Genomic DNA, 19,390 nt, shown 5'->3' on the forward strand with positions numbered 1-19,390 from the left:
TTCAGGGAAAAGAATGGAATTGAAGAAATTGGAAAAAAATTGATAAAAGAGTTATCCAGTCGAAGCAAGGGAGTTGGGATTATATCAGCAAAAGGGTCAGGATTGTGTTTGGGAAACCAACAGAGACAGCTGACCCAAGATAGTTGGAGCGCCATTGACTCTGGACTGACAGCTGGGGAACCTATATGGGACCGAACTAGGCCCTCTGAAAGTGAGTGATAGTTGTGTGGCTTGGGCAGTCTGTGGGGCCAGGATTTACCCCTAGTGCATGAACTGGCTTTTTGGAGCCCATTCCTTATGGTGAGGTACCTTGCTCAACCTGGATGCAGTGGGAGGGGCTCAGTCCTTCCTCAACTTGATGTGCCAGACTTTGTTCACTCCCTATGGGGGAGGCCTTAAGTTATCTGAGAAGTTGATGGAGGGTGGGGTAGGGGAAGGTGGTGGGTAAGCAGGAGGAGGGGAGGAAGGGAGAAATGTGCTTGGTATGTAAAATGGGAAAAAAAAACTTTTTAATTATTAAAAAAAAAAAGAAAGAAAAAAAGAATTATAGTGATTGGTTTCATTCAGGCCCAGAAAAATTAGAGCTCCCTGATGTGGTGGTATTCTAATTGTACTGAAATGTGATTTTGATTGTATGTTAATAAATAAAGTTGCCCGGGGGTCAGAGCTATCAGAGCCATAGCAAGAATGTGGCGGTGGTGGCACACGCCTTTAATCCCAGCACTTGGTAGAAGAGCTAGGTAGATCTCTGTGTGTTCAGGGATACAGCCAGCATTGGAGACATATGTCTTTAAGACCTGGGAGGCTGTACATACAGACAGTGACGAGGCAGTCACGTGTTTGGGTTTACAACCAATGAGAAGGCAGAACAAAAGACTATGAAAAGACTTACACACAGGAAATAGGTCTCTTTCGGGAAGCTAGGACCACCGCAGGAGGAAGGGTGACAATTTAGCTCTGAGCTCCAACCTCTTGGCTTTCTTTTTTACATTGGTTCTGTGTTTCTTATTTAATAAGACTGTTGGTTACATCTACACCCTGATCTCTCTTCTATTTGGATCCTGGCTTCAAGTTGCCTTTGTTTCTCATGGGGTACATGTGATAGCCAGGAAACCAGGGAAAAGAGCATTGGGAGAAGGGCTGGAAGAATTGACTTAAAACAGTGGGAATAGTAGAATATAAATACATAAAGGAAAGTAAGGAAGCATGACTCTGCATGGGAAGTTTTAGGCAGGGAGAGGGGGAGTTGGAGAGATGAGAGTTCAAAAGTTAAAGTTCAGATCAAAAGGGATAAAGAGGGTATAAAGAATCCATTTGAATTCCTGCCAGCTTATAATCCCAATTAAAAAAACACACACACAGAGAACTGGCATTTAAGGAAATGCCCTTGCCTGATTGACACCACTGCACCTAGAAACACTGGATTTACAGATTAACACCCCAGGCTTGGTTATGAGATATCTTTATAGGAGAAAGTCTTGGAGGTCCCAGCAGCCTTCCAAATAATACAAGCTCTTATCAATCCTCTTGATTGTCAACCATACAATAAGATCTTGTTAGAGAGGATATCACATATTTGGATATAAGATACAAGGAAAGCAGCCTAGAATCATGCTGGGAGCTTACTCCCACAACCTAGCTTCCATACCACTAGAGGGTGCTGAGCAAGCTGTTGGGTAAGAATAAGTATCATCAGGCTTGTCTGGGTGACAAGTCTACAAAATAGCAATCTGACCTATGGGACACATTACAATTGTGCAACAGTGGCATGACTCTGGGAGAATAACCAACCGACTTCTTCTCAATTCCTGAATTACTTGCACTGGGTCCACACAACAGACCCTAATAATCAGTACTGAAGTTCCTACCATTTAACTAATACTGGCTATTGATGAATTCAAGGAGAAGGAGAATCACGGCCTTTAGCTGGCACATACTGTTGTACCCAACTGGCTCTAAAACACAACTCACGGTCACACAGATGGCACAGGCCTAACTCAGTGGATCCAAAAATAAAATGAGTAGATGTGAACATGACAGAAAATCGTTGGGAGCAGAAGTTGTATGTAGGGGTAGTGGAGGTGATATTGGTCTGTGTGCATTGTGTACATGTGAAAAATTACCTTAGAACAAATTTAGTTGATAAACAAATTTTAAAAGATATAAATTTAGCATGTTTCATTAAATCAAGACGTTTTAGTGTCTGTCTTTATTTTTTCTACTACCAAGTTATCACTAAAAAGATTTTAGCTTGTGTTCACAGAATTTTAAAGAAAATATTTTAAATAAAATACCTTTCAAAATACGTTTATTCATTATTATTATACAAATAAATATTCTTTCAAAACCAGTACTGAGCTATAAACTAAATGTTAATATAATGACAAGACATAATTTTATAAAAGAAAATGAAAATTACCAGGCATAATAGCACATGTCTTCTCTTTGTTTGTTTTGTTTTGTTTTGTTTTTGCACTAAGGAGGCAAAGGTTGGTCGATCTCTGTAGGCCAGAGTTCAATACAAGGAGTTCCAGGCCAACTAGGACTACATAGTGAGATTCTGTCTTCAACACAATAGAAAGACTGGAATAAAACAAAATGGAAAATATTAAGATTGTGCAGTGACTAACTACTCATGTGGGGGGGATAAATTTTTACTAATATGCAATATAAAGTAATTGGAAGGAGAAACTATATTTAAAATAGTAAGATGAAGTTTACTTCCTATGTAGTACATACCAATTTATTCTTTCCTTAGACATTACAGATTACAAATGCCCTGCTAAAGTATATTAAGGCACTACTAAATATTAGAAATATCAAAAGGACCAAGGATGTTTATGCTAATACCATGAAGTTGAAGAAAATGAATTTGACATTTTAGACTAGGATATAAAGCAAAATTCGTCTGTAATCCTCCCTGAATTTGGGCTTATTTGAGCTTAACAGAGGCTTGACAAAATTAAGGGAGGCAGAAAAGGAATTACAGATAGATTTATGTTTTTATTAACATGAAAATAGTAAAATAAAAAATGAAGACTCAAATGTCATTCTTTGTAATGTGCCAATGATTATTTTCTTAATTGGATAAATAAATTAATGTTGAGTCAACTACAAGGTGCTTTCTGATATAGTGTCAATTTTCTGTTGGCTTTCAAATCTTAATCTTATGCAGACTTTCTACAAAATTTTGCTTTAAACAACTAAGACGTTTCTTAGCTCTGACATGCTTGTTAGCAGAATGCAATTAAATCTATTGTTTATCCTTTGTTTTACTTGCAGCCACACTTTAATACTAGGTGATACAATGGTGTGTGATTGCTAGTGGCTGCCATTTTGCACTTGTTAAATAATAAAGGATCATTGAACAATGCTTCCAAAGATACATTTAATTTGATTCTGTTTTAAATATTGTTGCTGAGTTATGAGGAAGTTTGTTCTTTCCACTCAGGAGCTAAACATATTAATGAAGAGATAAGTGGGTGTATTTGTGTTAGGATGAGAGAGATGCCTGGATTGTTGATATAATGAAGAAAGTGATGATTACAATGATGATAGCTAACCCTGTCTGACATTTATCAGTACTCCAAGCCGTATGCCCAATTTATGATAACCTATTTTGTTACTCTCAACAATCTTATGATGTGCATACAATTATGATTCCTGACCTTAAAGTATTTACTAAGATTAGTAAGATATATGACATACCCATGATCATTTCCTGTTAGTAGGTAGCTTATGCAATAATAAAACATACTGTTTATAATACTCATTCTCGCATACATGGAAATCTAAGACATAGTTGTACAATAAAGAAAATGCATCTATGTAACTTCAAGAACAAAGAAGAAACCATATGCAAGAGATATACAGGATAATAACCAGAACAGAACATGTCTAGTCTGGCTATCTGAGCAGGATTTTCAGGTTTCTCAGAATATTCAGGGGTAATAACAATGTGGAGAAAATACTCTGTTATGCTATATAGATATCAATGGCTAGCCTATGCTATCATCAGTATTCCTGAATAAATATAGTATTCATTATTAAAACAGTATATGCTACATTTGGGCTATTCCTTTAAAAAATACAAATGTGATTAGTACTCAAAAACCATGTAGAAAAGTGGGGATGTGACAGAAAAACATATCGAATAGACATCCAATAAAGCTAAGACATTTTGTCTCACTCCATTCCCTGCCAACAGGAAGAAGGGAAATAAACAAAAATGACTTTTTTTTTATAGGCGGAACATGGTGTGATTAAAGACCTGATTTGAACAACCATGGTTGGAAAGGATGTGAGAATACCACAGGGAATCAGAATACCCAAGAAGAGGGATAAAAAAAAAAAGACAGAGATGCCAGCATAGAAAAGCTCCCCATAATGTTACCAGAGGGAGCAGAAACCTTAGATACTGTATCTGAGTTCATTTACTTCATCATGTAAGTCACTTCTTCCAAGTTCCAGACATGCTGAAGATGTCCTGTCTATTCCTCAATAAGTGATTTCCTGGTATTGAACAGTGTTCTAAGTGGCAAGAGCTTGGCAGGTTTAAGAAGGATACTACTACAAATTTCTTGGGTTTTGTTCATACTAATACTTTCTATAACAACGCTTTTAAATTTCATCTATTAAAGAATTCATTGAAAAAAAAGTAATCTTCTTAATCTTCTCTAAAAATAATAATTACACAGCAATCACCAGCAGGAATGCTTGAGTTCTTTCTGGTAAAGAATAACAGAGAAACTACAGAATGAAAACTTTTTACTGTTAATGTGTCATTAATTGCATTTCCATTTCCTTCTCCAAGGGGAGGCTTAGGAGGGGAAATGTTAATGACATTGACCTCTAAACTTGCTATGCTCATTTACTTGATATGACTTAAGTGTGAAAGTGCTCCTAGCAAAAATAAGCATATATGGTTTATTAGCTTACTCGCTCTTCAGTACTTCTTTGGATGGATAAAGTATTTTGTTCACTGATAGCTGCTTACTATTAACATATGTTTTAGTGTCAGTTGTGATGGTGAGAAACTGCTCTAAAATATTTCAATTTCAGTGATCATTTTATGAAGCAGGACCATTTTGGATCTCACATCAGATGAGAAATAGTAAAGCTTTTGCAAGCCATGTTAGATACAATGGAACAATGTCATATATATGTGGAATTATTGCTTGTACTTTTTTGATCTGCTATTACTTTAAAAATATTTGTTATTATTAACCTTTGCAGCAATTTCTACCCTTAGTGAATTTATCAATCTTAACTTTGGAATCTAATTATTTCATGATATTTCATATGCTGACACTTTATTTAAGGTCTCTCAATAGTATAAAAAGGTAAACAAGTTATTTGCAATTTCTCTGGGAAATTTCTGTCATGTTCTCCTCTTTTCCAGCTTTTAAATTGTTTTTTTTTTTTTTTCTGTGTCTGCTGTCTTTTTCTTACTTAGGTTTGTTTGGATATTTATATTTAGATGTTTTCTTTCAACAAAAAATGATTTGAAAATAATTTTCTGTCTGTACAAATCATATCCAATGACCAGAGCAGACCAACATTTTAGGATCCATAGTCTTTTTCTCCCACTAGAGACACCAAGAATTTTAACCATGTGTGTGACCTAATTTTTCTGGGGAGACCCTTACTAACTTCTGCTTACCACAGGTGGGTAAGCTTTATAAGTGACTGAGGAGGGACAAAAGTCACCATATGGCAAAGTCCTACATGAGAATACAATGAGTTATTGGAGTTACTTATGTGATTATGGATGACTCAACGGCAGTCATGTCACAGTTAGCACCAACATGAGTGATTATTTATGAAAGCTCAAAACTTTGTGATGTTTGCCCAATTCCCAACAGCTGGATATATCTGAGTCTCCTCCATAGCTCTTCTTGTCAGACTCTTCTTAGCACTCCTTGTCCATTTGGTTGGTCTCAGGGACTTAAAATTCACTTATTTACATCCTGAGTCTTAAGGAGTCTGCTTCTATGTAGCACTCTCTGAATCTTAGGAGGCTTCTCCCAGAATAGACTGCTTCAATAATGAGGAAAATTCTACATAATACCACAGTCATAAGTTGTGTAGACTATTAAGTAATGTAGATTTTTTTATTTCACTGATTGTTTCGAGATAGTTAAATATTCATTGAGAACAAATTCATTGAGAACAACTAATCTCACTGAGGGAAGATGAGCATCAGGAGAGGTTGGCTTTTAATACAGCTTCTATTTATAATGATAATGGAGTCTAAGACAAATTTTTTAATCTTCCTTTAATGTCCAATTTCCTTCTCCTGTGAAATGGACATGGTCAAAATATTTGTTACTGAAATTATTTGTGAATAAAGTATCTAACTGAAATAAGAAAATACGTTAAGTACATATGTATACTACTTCTTCAAAATTATGATTGATAACTGTAGGATACATATGTATAAATTATCTAGTACATGATGGTAAGGTGTAAAAGTCATATTGTTTGACGTAACTATTTTCATTTTTATTCAAAAAATTATGTGTAACAAAATAACATTAAAAATAGTAAAAATTTTATGTAGAATTACTGTACTCATTGCTACATGATTCACTTTGTACAGATATTATTATCAAGTGGAATACTAAGGAATTAAAATTGATACAACATTTTTGTATTTTGTATTTTTGCTGCTCTTTTATATTTATTTTAATTATCAATATTGAAAATGTGAATATTTATTTCATATGACATTTATTTTACCATGAGGATGTTAAATGATTTACATTTGACAACAGAAATTATGGTCATATATCCAAATATACAACTGAATTTTAGATTTACATTATTTTCTTTTGCAAACAAATAGATAAGTTCAAAACATCTCTCTTTTATCACTGTCTACCAACTCCACTCTCAGATTTTCACTTCACTTGTCTATAAAATTCACATATTCTGAATTCCTGTTTTTTGGTGTTTTTTTTAATGAAATCTGAACCTTATGGTATCCTCTGACTATATTATTTAGCATGTGTTTACATGTTCATTTCATTCATATCAGAAAGCTGATATTATCGTATTTCTACTTGCTCAATACCTGAGCATTCTAAGTAATAAATATGTAATTGTTTATTTTGTATTGATTTTATTATTATTGTTTGTGGTGGTTTGAATGAGAATGTCCTCCATAGGCTCATCCCCAGTTCCCAGGATTGTTTGCAGATGCAAACTTGTTAGAGAAAGTACTTCAGTGATGGTGGATTATGAGAGTTTAAAGACTTGAACCATTTCTAGTGCAGTTTGCATTCTCTCTCTCTCTCTCTCTCTCTCTCTCTCTCTCTCTCTCTCTCTCTCTCTCTCTCTCTGAATGTGCTTGTCATTCAAAATGTTAGTTCTAAGTTCTCTTCTTCAGCCATCATGCTCATCTGCTCCCATGCCTCCCTGGTGTGAAGATGACAGATGCTTATCATTCTGGAACTATACGCCTAAATATAAACCATTCCTTATATAACTACTTTGTCATGGTGTTTTATCACAGCTATAGAAAGGTAACAAATACAATGTGTAATGTAATGAATACTTTACCTTGTTTAGTACTTTACCACACTTAGCAGTAATCAGAGAATGTCCATTAGAAGAAATTTAGAGTCTAGAAGAAAGCTTGCCTAATTGGACCTTTAGATGTTGAAGTAAGATTCAATTGTGAGTCAAAACTGGGAACAGGACATACAGCTGTCCAGTCACAAAATGAACAAGTGCAAAGGCAAAGGAGAAATTATGTAACAAGTATGTTTAGGAAACAGCAAGGTTCATTGTGTTCTGGAATGGAGGGAAACAGATTGGCTGTGCAATGTGGATGGTTTGCATTGATCACATCAGGGACCTGCCTGTCACACTCACTTAGGTTATTTTTGACACTGAAAGAAAATCAATTTTGAGTTGATCAAAGGCATCTCATAGAGACCACAATTATTTCAGACAAGACATCCATATATCTGAAAAGTACAAGTGAAAGAAAGGAAAAGGATAATTCTGAGTCCTTAAAGGAAACTTAAATTCTATTGATCACTTTGATGGTGATTAGATGTAGGAATATGAGGAAATCTGGGTATTCCAATCATGGCCATGAGGATCTGGTGAGCTTTTCTGTTCCTGATCTGAGACAGAAATTCAGGTTTAAAAAATGATTTCTTAGAAAGATAAAGTGTTCTACTAATTTGGACTTTTTGGAAAAGTTTTTCTTAGAGGAACAGTCATAAAGGAAATTTTCAAAGTTACAGATTTAGAGAGAGTCCCAGTGTATCTGGTAATTAAGCTTTTGATCTTCATGAGATGAATGGAATCTGTAGCACCCAAGGTCAAAAGGTCAAAAGAATTACACCAGGGAAGAACAGGTGGAGAGTGGCCCTCCAGTCAATCCAAAATGTGAGCTGAAAATAAAAAGGCCCATATGAAAATTGAAAACAGATATCTAGGGAGTTATGAAAGAATCCTAATAGAATGATGTCAATTTGTTATGTTTTTTTAACCTTTGAAACAATTACATTGTTCTTGAGGAGTAAAATCATTAGTCTAATAACTATAATTAGTTATAATTATGCAAAATGGGAATGTAATTTAATGTGTTCTCTATTTACAGTTCTCAATAGATCTCATTAATAGTGTTTATGAACAAAGTATTTATCTCTGTCCTTAGACTATCTCTGAGGTCTTTGTAGTTAAACCCCTAGGATGTACATGAACTCTTGTCGTATTTAGATTCAAAGGCTGGCTCCCGAAAATTCAAATGATTTGTATCAAACTTTGCATATAATAGTTACTTTATAATTTCTAAGGGATATTTCCAGACTGTATTCATCCTAAAAAAGAATAAGCCCATAGACAATATATGAACAATCTAAAGGAATATCTATATCATACTTAAGAACTGACACAGATTAATTTATTTTCAATTTCATAATACACATTTTCCACATTATTATATAACTTCTTTTAAGAAATAGAACTATTTTCAAAATAATTTGTCTTAAATATTCACAATAAATACTAAGTGAAACATGTCTGATAATTATATAATTAGTTCACATTACATTAAACACAAAATTTTAAGCTTTACAAATTTACTAATAGGTAGTTTGCTATTGTGTAAAACTAAATTATTCTAAGTATTGCAATCCATCTCTGCAGTTATGAATCAACATTTTCTGAGCTTTATTAAGCATTTTCTTAAACATTTAAATTCTACAGTGGTACTTTGAAAAATATATGGGCATATCATATTCTTATTGCTCTTGTTTATATTATATGTATCTATAACATCAAGCTTACTAAGATGATAAACTTTGTGAACATTCAGGGAGAGGAATGTAGGAAAGGATGAGGGTATTCGTAAAACCTATTAATCAAAAGGCATGCAAGAGCATTTCCAGGCTGCTACTTACATCCCCACATCAGTGATATTGTCAATATGCAGCCATGCTGTACATTTCTCATCTTATATAACACTTTTTCAAATGCATTAAATTTTTATTATATATTCTTGTAAAACTTAGAAAGGATAATATGCAGATAAGGTCATCCATAGCAACAAACACAAGTGCTGGTGAATATTCCTTTATACTGTGTGAATATATGTCTCTGTGATTGGTTTAAATAAAGAAGCTAACTGGCCAATATCTGAACAGAATAAGGTTAGGCAGGAGAACCAGACTAGGAGAATGCTGGGAGGAAGAAGGGTGGAGTTTGGAGTCACCAGCCAGATACAGAGGGAACAGGAGATGAATGTGCCATGTTAATAAAGATATCACCATATGGCAGAATGTAAATAAGGAGTATGGGTTAACTTAAAATGTATGGACTAGTTAGTAATAAGCCTGAGCTATTGGCTGAGCATTTATAATTAATATAAGCCTCAATGTGTTTATTTGAAAGTGGCTGCTGGACATGAAAGCTCTGCCTACACAAAAGTGTACATAGTTGTTTCTTGCACACATGTTGGAGTTCTGCCTTTTGTGACACACAAGAAAGATCAGAGACAAACATAAAGGCTACTTAGTTTATTTTAAAATATTATGATTTGTTTATAAATGATATAAATTATCTAAAATATGTGTAATATAAACTATTATTCAAACTAGTTAGGAAAAAAAAATTATTTTGGGGCAACTTGAATCACTTGAATTCTAAAATAATAGATTAAAACAATTATTGTCAGAAGAAAATGCATGTACATATGTAAATGGAAATATTATTGACAACTACTCATAGGGAATTCAAAGCATAAATTTTAACAATATTTTCACGGGGTAAAATAATAAGGATGCATCTCTGCAAAATCTAAATTTTATTAAATTTTTTCTATGTATACAATTTTTTAATTTATTTTATAATTTAATTTAATTTTACATATCAGCCACAGATTCCCCTGTCCTCCCTCCTACATCACTCCCCTCCCCCCAGCTCACTCCCCATTCCCATCTCCTCCAGGGTAAGGACTCCCCTGGGGATTCAGCTCAGCCTGGTAGATTCAATCTAGGCAGGTCTAGTCCCCTGCTCCCATCACCCAGGCTGAGCAAAGTGTTCCTGCATAGGCCCCAGTTTCCAAACAGCCAGCTCATGCACTAAGGACAGGTCCCAGTCCCATTGCCTGGGGGCCTACCAAACCAAGCAAGTTAATCAAATGTCTCACTTATCCAGAGGGCCTGATCCAGTTCGGGGATCCTTAGCTATTGGTTCATAGTTCATGAGTTTCCACTAGTTTGGCTATTTGTCCCTGTGCTTTTTCCAATCATGGTCTCACCAATTCTCGCTCACACAATCCCTCCTCTTTCTCACCGATTAGAGTCTAGGAGTTCCACCTGGGGCATGGCCATGGATCTCTGCATCCACTTCCTTCAGACATTGGATGAGAGTTCTAGCATGACAGTTAGGATGTTTGGCCATCCTATCACCAGAGTAGATCAGTTCGGGCTTTCTCTCAACCATTGCCAGTAGTCTATTGTGGAGGTATCTTTGAGGATGTCTGTGGGCCTCTCTAGCACTTTGCTTCTTCCTATTTCCACAGGGTCTTCGTTTATCATGGACTCTTATTCCTTATTCTCCCTCTCTGTTCTTGATCCAGGTGGGATCTCTTGCTCCCCTAAGCTCTCTTTCCCTTGACCCTTGCCCTTCATTACCTCCCATCATGTCCAGTTTGCTCATGTAGATCTCATCCATTTCTCTGTCGTTGGGCAATCCCTGTGTTTTTCTTAGGGTCTTTTATTCTAGGTAGCTTCACTGGAGTTGTGAGTAGCAGTCTAGTCATCCTTTGTTTTACATCTTGTATCCTCCTATGAGTGAGTACATACCATGTTTGTATGTTTAATAAACCAATATGTCTTTAACACGAAATTCCTAAATTCCCTAAAATAGGCATATGTTGCTTTTACCACCTTATCCAAAATAGTAAAGAAGAACTATGAATGCATTCAAGTCATTTCTGTACAAGTAAATTAAAGTACATAATATGTATATATCAGTTGAAGATATATTTATAAACTTCATTGTGACTGTAAATTCTGAAGAACTTCATGAATATCTAAATACCTTAACATCTTTTAAGAATACATGTAGAAAACAATAAAATGTGTTTAGCAGGATATCATTAGGCACCAATACATTGACTTTTTTCCCCCTCCAATTGCATTTGGTTCTATACTAGGTCTCTTCCATCCAGCATCTGAGTTCTAGCACTCTAGGCAGTGTCAAGTGTATGCTCACTCTTATGTTATGTATCTGAGGCTAGACCAGCCATTGGTTGCTCCCCTTCAATTGTTATCAGAGTGCCTTCATCCTATAACTGATGGAAATCAATGCAGAGACCCACAGTCCAGCATTGGGCTGAGCTCAGGGAACCTGCTGAAGAGAGGAAGGAAGGATTGTATAAGCCATGGGGGTAAAGGACATCACAAGGGAACCCAGAGGAATAACTAACCAGGGATCATAGGAGCTCACAGATTCTGGACCAACAGCCAAGGAACCTGCATGGGACCAACCTCTACATATGTGTGACAGTTGTATAGGTCAGTTTACTTGTGTGACTCCTAGCAGTAGAAGCAAGGTTTGCCCCTGATGCTTTGGCTAGTATTTGGGAACCTATTCCTCATACTGGGTTACTTTGCTCAACCTTAAGACAAGGTGGGGAGCTTAGTCCTACAGCAACTTGGTATGCCATGTTTGCAGATAACCATGGGAGGCCTGCCATTTTCTGAACAAAAACTAAGGAGGAGTGTATTGTGAGAGGGTGAAGGGGATGGGAGGGAATGGAATGAAAGGAAAAGAGGGAGGGGAAATTGTGGTTAGAATGTAAAATAAATGAATAAAGTTAATTTATAAAGTAGGTTGTTTTCTGGTTCTCCTTTGCTTTACTTCTAGTATCCACATATGAGTGGGTACATACTATGTCTTTCCTTCTGAGTTGGGTTACCTCACTCAGGATGATATTTTCTAGTTCCATCCATTTGCCAGCAAATTTCATGATGTCATTGTTTTTCTCTGCTGAGTAGTAATCCATTGTGTATATATATCACATTTTCTTAATAAATTTTTCAGTTGAGGGGCATCTAGGTTGTTTCCAGGTTCTGCCTATTATGAACAATGCTGCTATGAACATAGTTGAGCATGTGTCTCTGTGGTATGATTAAATATTACTCGGGCATATGCCCAAAAGTGGTATCACTGGGTCTTGAGGAAGATTGATTCCCAATTTTCTGAGAAGTCACCATACTGATCTCCAAAGTAGCTGTACAAGTTTGCATCCCCACCAACAGTGGAGGAGTGTTCCCCTTGCTCCACATCCTCTCCAACATAAGCTGTCATCAGTGCTTTAGATCTTAGCCATTCTGACAGGTATAAGATGGTATCTTAGCATCATTTTGATTTGCATTTCCCTGATGACTAAGGATGCTGAGCAATTCCTTAAATGTCTTTTGGCCACCACTCCAGAGAAGCTATCTAAGAAGGAAGATCCAAAGAGAAATGAATAATTCACTCTGGGAAGGGGAAATAAATAAGATCTCCATGAATGCACTAGGCATCATGGGTGGGCAATGGAGGGTAGGGGATGGGAGGTGAGAACATAGAGGAATGGGATGGTGGGGATGGAAAAGGGATGGAGTAGAAAAGCAGTGAGAGAGATACCATAATGGAGGGAGTTATCATGGGGATAGGGAAGTTTCTAGGAATCTCCAAAGATGACCCCAGCTTAAACTACTAGAAATAGTGCTTGAACTGAACTTGCTTGCCCCAGTGATCAAATCAGTGAATACCCTAACTGTCATCACAAAACTTTTCTCCAATAACTAATTGAGGCAGATGCAGAGATCCACAGCCAAACACCAGGCAGAGCTCTAGGAGTCCAGTCAAAGAGAGAGAGGAGGGATTCTATGAGCAAGTGCATCAGGATCATGATGGAGAAATCTGTAGAGATACCCAAACCCAACTAGTGGAAACTCATGAATGCTGGATCAATGGCTGTGGAGCCTGCATGGGACTGGACTAGACCCTTTGCATGACAAGAAAATTGTGTAGCTTGATCTGCTTGGGGGACCTCCTGGCAGTAGAATCAGAATCCATCCCTGGTGCATGAGGGGGCTTTTTGGAGCCCACTACCTGTGATGGGACACCTTGTACAGCCTTGAGGCAGGAGGAAGGGCTTGGGCTTGCCTCTACTGGATGTGCCTCCCCATGGGAGGCCTTGTCTTCTTGCAGGGAGTAGAGGATGGGTTGGGGGGAGGCTGCGGGAGGAGGGAAGAGGTGGATCTTTGGTGTTTAAAATGAATGAAGAAATTTTCTTAATAAAAAATTAATAATGCAATACACAAAATAAAAAAGTGTAGTAATAATTCTCTCTAAATGTTTATTATAAACAGAGAGTTTTAATATTGCCAGTTACATTGTATAAATGGCATAATACTCCATCCTTATAACCAAGAGGTTATACTATACTTCAGTTGTTTGAATCCAAAAATCTCCAAGAGGGTTTATAGCTGTCATGAGTGCATGTAATCCTCTACAGAGTGAAAACAATAAGGAAGAATACTAACAGATAATACCATATTTCTGTTAAGTCTAATAATATTATAATAAAATAATAAATATATGCTGGCATATTTCCAGTTGCAAATCAAGGTTATTCCTTTACCATGATCATTTAGCAGTGCTTCAGAAGAAACTACTAAGGAGAAATAATGAGAAAAATAGTAAAGCTCTTAATAAATAATAATGAGGCTCTAAAAAAGATGACATAAACCCACCTTCCACTCCCCCCCACAATAAGGCAAGGCCTTCCATGGGGAGGCACATCCAATAGAGGCAAGTCCAAGCCCTTCCCCCTGCCTCCAGGCTGCACAAGGTGTCCCATCACAGGTAGTGGGCTCCAAAAAGCCCCCTCATGCACCAGGGATGGATTCCGATCCTATAGCCAGGGGCCCTCCCAAGCAGATCAAGCTATACAACTGTCTGGACACTCAGAGGGCCTATCAATGGGGGTAGAGAGAAACCAGATGCTAGAGAAGTTGCCAGGAATCCCCAAGGATGACCCCAGCTTATACTACTAGAAATAGTGGAGAGGTTGCCTGAACTGAACTTTGTAGCTAGACTTTTCCTGCCTGGCCCACAGTCAGGACAAATCTCTCTCACCCATCAGTCCCACAGCCGTTCAGATCCAACCAAGTAACCACAGAGACTTATATTGCTTACAAACTGTATGGCTGTGGCAGGCTTCTTGCTAACTGTTCTTATATCTTAAATTACTCCATTTCTATAAATCTATACCCTGCCACATGGCTCGTGGCTTACCGGCATCATTACATGCTGCTTGTCCTGGCGGCAGCTGGCAGTGACTCCTCCTGCCTTCCTGTTCTTTCTTTTCTCCTCTCTGTTAGTCCCGCCTATACTTCCTGCCTAGCCACTGGCCAATCAGTGTTTTATTTATTGACCAATTAGAGCAACACATTTGCCATACAGAATATCCCACAGCAGAACTTGCTTGCCCCAGTGATCAAATCAGTGAATACCCTAACTGTCATCACAAAACTTTTCTCCAATGACTAATGGAGACAGATGCAGAGATCCACAGCCAAACACCAGGCAGAGCCCCAGGAGTCCAGTCAAAGAGAGAGAAGAGGGATTCTATGAACAAGTGCATCAGGATCATGAAGGGGGAAACCTGCAGAGACAAACAAACCAAACTATTGGGAACTTATAAAAGCTGATAGGTTTTTTAAAGGTAGTAATTTCTTGTGTGAAAGTATTCACTGAACACAAGATAAATATTTTCTTCCACTAAAATATGAAAGTTATTTGAAGGAAAAATACAAGCTATGAAAGAAACTATATTTAGAACAAGAATTTTTTTTTTTTATTTTTTTTTTGGTTTTTCGAGACAGGGTTTCTCTGCGTAGCTTTGCGCCTTTTCCTGGAGCTCACTTGGTAGCCCAGGCTGGCCTCGAACTCACAGAGATCCGCCTGGCTCTGCCTCCCGAGTGCTGGGATTAAAGGCGTGCGCCACCACTGCCCGGCTTAGAACAAGTATTTTACTGTTTCAGTTTGAATTCTATATTGGAAACCTAAGTTATATGATAAGATACTCTGACTTGAACAATATGTATTATTGATATTGCTTAGACAGTCTCTCTGAACACATATGTCAAATTCGTGCTCAATACTTACATTTTTCTTTGTATATAATAGTAAGTAAATAAGAGCTTAATCTTAAAACTGCCATTAGAGTTCCATAGTAAGAGTAAATTCTCAAGCTACTGCAATATAAATCAGCTTAAATGGGAGGTTCTGAAAGAGAATTGCTTTGGCAATTTTGGTAATACATCGAATGGTTAACTTCCATGAAAAGTTTAATTACCTTTAAGTTCTGAAGAATATTTAACCAACTCTTTCCTAGAATTATAAATATAAGATGTAGCTGAAGTTTTCTCCAGTCCTGCCTGGCCCATGGTCAGGACAAATCTCTCACCTGCCAATCCCTCAGCCGCTTAGACCCAACCAAGTAAACACACAGAGACTTATATTGCTTACAAACTGTATGGCCATGGCAGGCTTCTTGCTATCTAGTTCTTTTATCTTAAATTAACCCATTTCTATTAATCTATAAGGCTTACCGGTATCTTAACTTCTGTTTCTCATCATGGAAGCTAGCAGCATCTCCCTGACTCAGCCTTCCTGTTCCCAGAATTCTCCTTTCTGCTTGTCCCGACTATACTTCCTGCCTGGCTACTGGCCAGTCAGCATTTTATTTATAAAGAGGGATATCTACAGCAATAAGAACTACATGATATGGAATATTTATAAAGTATAGCTCTAAATAATGTTTAGAAGCAGATATTTCTATTAGTGCTGATATTGTTATGTTAGAGAAAAGAATTGATTGCAGGATTTTATCTCTGAATGTTATTTATTTGAGACTGTATGAAAAGAGTTGATTGACAGAATAAGTAGTAACAATATTTTTCCTTTTACTCATATTATTTTTTTACAGTGACAAAGTAGTCCTACAGATCTGTAGTAAACACGATGCAACAGTAAAATTGTTTAGGATTTCAATTTTTTTTTTTGAGGTGAGATATTTATTTTTATTTTAAATTTTTACAGTGGAGTGAGGAGAAGGATGACCTTCAGAGCACAGAGAGAGGGCAGAGTTTTGAAAGGCACACATGTATCTATTTCTTCTACTGTATCTTCAATGCCAGAGATCCTCTCTTCCATCTCTTGCATTCTGTTGGTTATACTTGCATCTGAAGTTCCCCATCATTTACTCAGATTTTCTATTTTCAGCATTACCTCTGTTTGTGTCTTCTTCATTTTTTCTATTTCCCTTTTCAGGTCTTGGACTGTTTCCTTCATTTGTTTCATTGCTTTTTCATGATTTTCTTTCAGTACTTTATTGTTTTCTTCCAGGACTTTATTGTTTTCTTCTAATTTGTTTGCCCTTTCCTCTAGTTGTTTATAGCGTTCTTCCCATTTTTTTTGTCTTTTCCTCTACACAAGCCTCTACCTTCTTCATGATGATATTCATAGCCAAATGAATGGAAACACATGAACTATGAGCCAAAGGCTGAGGGACCCCCAACTGGATCAGGCCCTCTGAATAGGTGAGACAGTTGATTGGCTTGATCAGTTTGGGAGGCATCTAGGCAGTGGCACTGGGTCCTGTGCTCATTGCATGAGTTGGCTGTTTGAAACCTGGGGCTTATGCAGGGACACTTGGCTCAGTCTGGGAGGAGGGGACTGGACCTGCCTGGACTGAGTCTACCAGGTTGATCTCAGTCCTCGGGGGAGGCTTTGCCCTGGAGGAGGTGGGAATGGGGGCTGGGCTGGGGGAAGGGGAGGGGGGCAGGAGGGGAAGAACAAGGGAATTTGTGGCTGATATGTACAACTGAATGGTATTGTAAAATAAAATGAAAGGAAAAAAAAAGAAAGGCACACATGTTTCCATTTCTACCACCATAATGTAATCAAGAGTGGAGGTGAGTTTGCAAAGACACAGGAAATTGTCTTATTATGTTATAATTAATAATAATAGTAATGAATAAAATAAGTAGGAAAAATAGACAGGAAAGAATGGTAGAAAAATCATAAAGAGGCATAGTAGGGGGCCCAAAAGCATAACAGAAAAAAAATGTTTTGGCAAAGGATCAGTTGGTAAAATATTTGCCTGGCTAGCTTCAGAGCTCAAGTTCAGATATCCAGCACTTGCGAATAAGCTGGAGTGGTGGGGCACACCTGAAATGCCAGCGCTGGGAGCATGGGTGGTATGCAAACAGAAGGGTATAGGCTTTTACCATTGCTAAGGCCTTTCTTCACAGAATAAGAAAAGGAAAGCCCAAACTCTGAGAGAGGGGGAGTTTATCTTCCCCAGGGGAGAACCATAATGTTTTTCTCTTGGCTTAGCAGCTGCAGCTGAAGCTGCTGATATTTTAATGATCTTCACATTATGGCCCACAGTCCCATAGTCAGCACCCTGACAGTCACTCAAGCAGTGTCCTGGCAGGGCTTCTGGTCCCACAGTCCTGGCTAATTCTCTATTGCTCTATCTATTAATAAGACTCGGCAAAAGCTAGGGTGAAAACCTGCTAACTCAGAGAGGTTGAGTAGCAACTAGCTGATCTTGCTTTTTGGCCATAGACGCTGCAAGGGACACATCTCTTCCTTAATCCCAAAACCAAAAACAAACAAACAAACAAAAACCCACCAAACTCAAGTCCCTGACTTTTCCTTTCTATGTCTTCTCTATGCAAATTCCTGGCTTCTTCTTGGCCAATTCCCTTCAGCTAGACGGTGGCTCCACCCTCTAATTCAAGGTATAACTTTATTGGCAAATCTTGGGGCGTGTTAGAGTGCCATTAAATTATCACACAACAGAACCCCAATGGTTATCCAATGCCAGTTGGTCAGCCCTGAAATCGTATACATGTAGGCAGTACTGAATAGATTTAGAAGGTTATATTTATATGTTTATTATTCATTTTAGTATATATGTAAGAACAATGGTTAAAGAAGAGAAAACTGAATTTGGAAAGGAAGATTCAGCCATGGAAGTAATGGAATGGAGGAGAGGAAGATAGAAATAATAGAATAAAAGCTTTTTTAAAAAAAGGAACTTCATATGCTTAAATATTCTTTAAAGCAGAGTATGCTTTTTGTTCCTTGTTTTCTCCTTAGAATATACTTCCTCCCAAGCCCCAAGTCAAGGACAATTAGTTGTCACAGACACAGACATTGTTAACGTCAAACTTGTTCCTCTGAGCAAATGCTTTGCAGGTCCTCTTAGACAATCCTATGAAAAAATGAAAAAGCCTGGTCATTACTTCTTTTATGATGCCAACAAAAATTAATGATCATTCATTAAACTGAATTCTGCAGAGTCTAAACTGGAGGACTACCCACATCCCTTCCTAATTTGGGGGGAAATATTATTTCATAAAGAATTTTCTCAGAAGACATTGAAGTTCTCAGGGTGGTTCATTTAACAAATGAAGATAATGTGAATGTTTCTCTTATTTCTAATTTGAAAATGCTGAGCTGTTTCCTAAGCAGGAATAATGTGGCATTTATGACCTTAAAGATGGTGAGGGAAATGTGTTGGGGATGATTATGACTGAGATAGTTGATTTACATATATGAAAATTTCAAAAAGTAAGCGAAGGTATCATTTATATGACTCGGGAATTTAAATTTCAGTGATAAGTTTTTTTATTTATCTAAAATATAGGAAAAAAGCAATATGCTGAACAAAATAAACCTTGTGGATTTGATTTTTTTCTTGACTACATCCAAATTTTTCACTTTAATAACCTCCCTCATATTTAACCATTCTCCTAAAATAGTTTGGTTGTATATATTTATGGAATCAGATTTC

This window comes from Peromyscus leucopus, chromosome 17 (assembly GCF_004664715.2).
Source record: "Peromyscus leucopus breed LL Stock chromosome 17, UCI_PerLeu_2.1, whole genome shotgun sequence".
NCBI classification, from domain to species: domain Eukaryota; kingdom Metazoa; phylum Chordata; class Mammalia; order Rodentia; family Cricetidae; genus Peromyscus; species Peromyscus leucopus.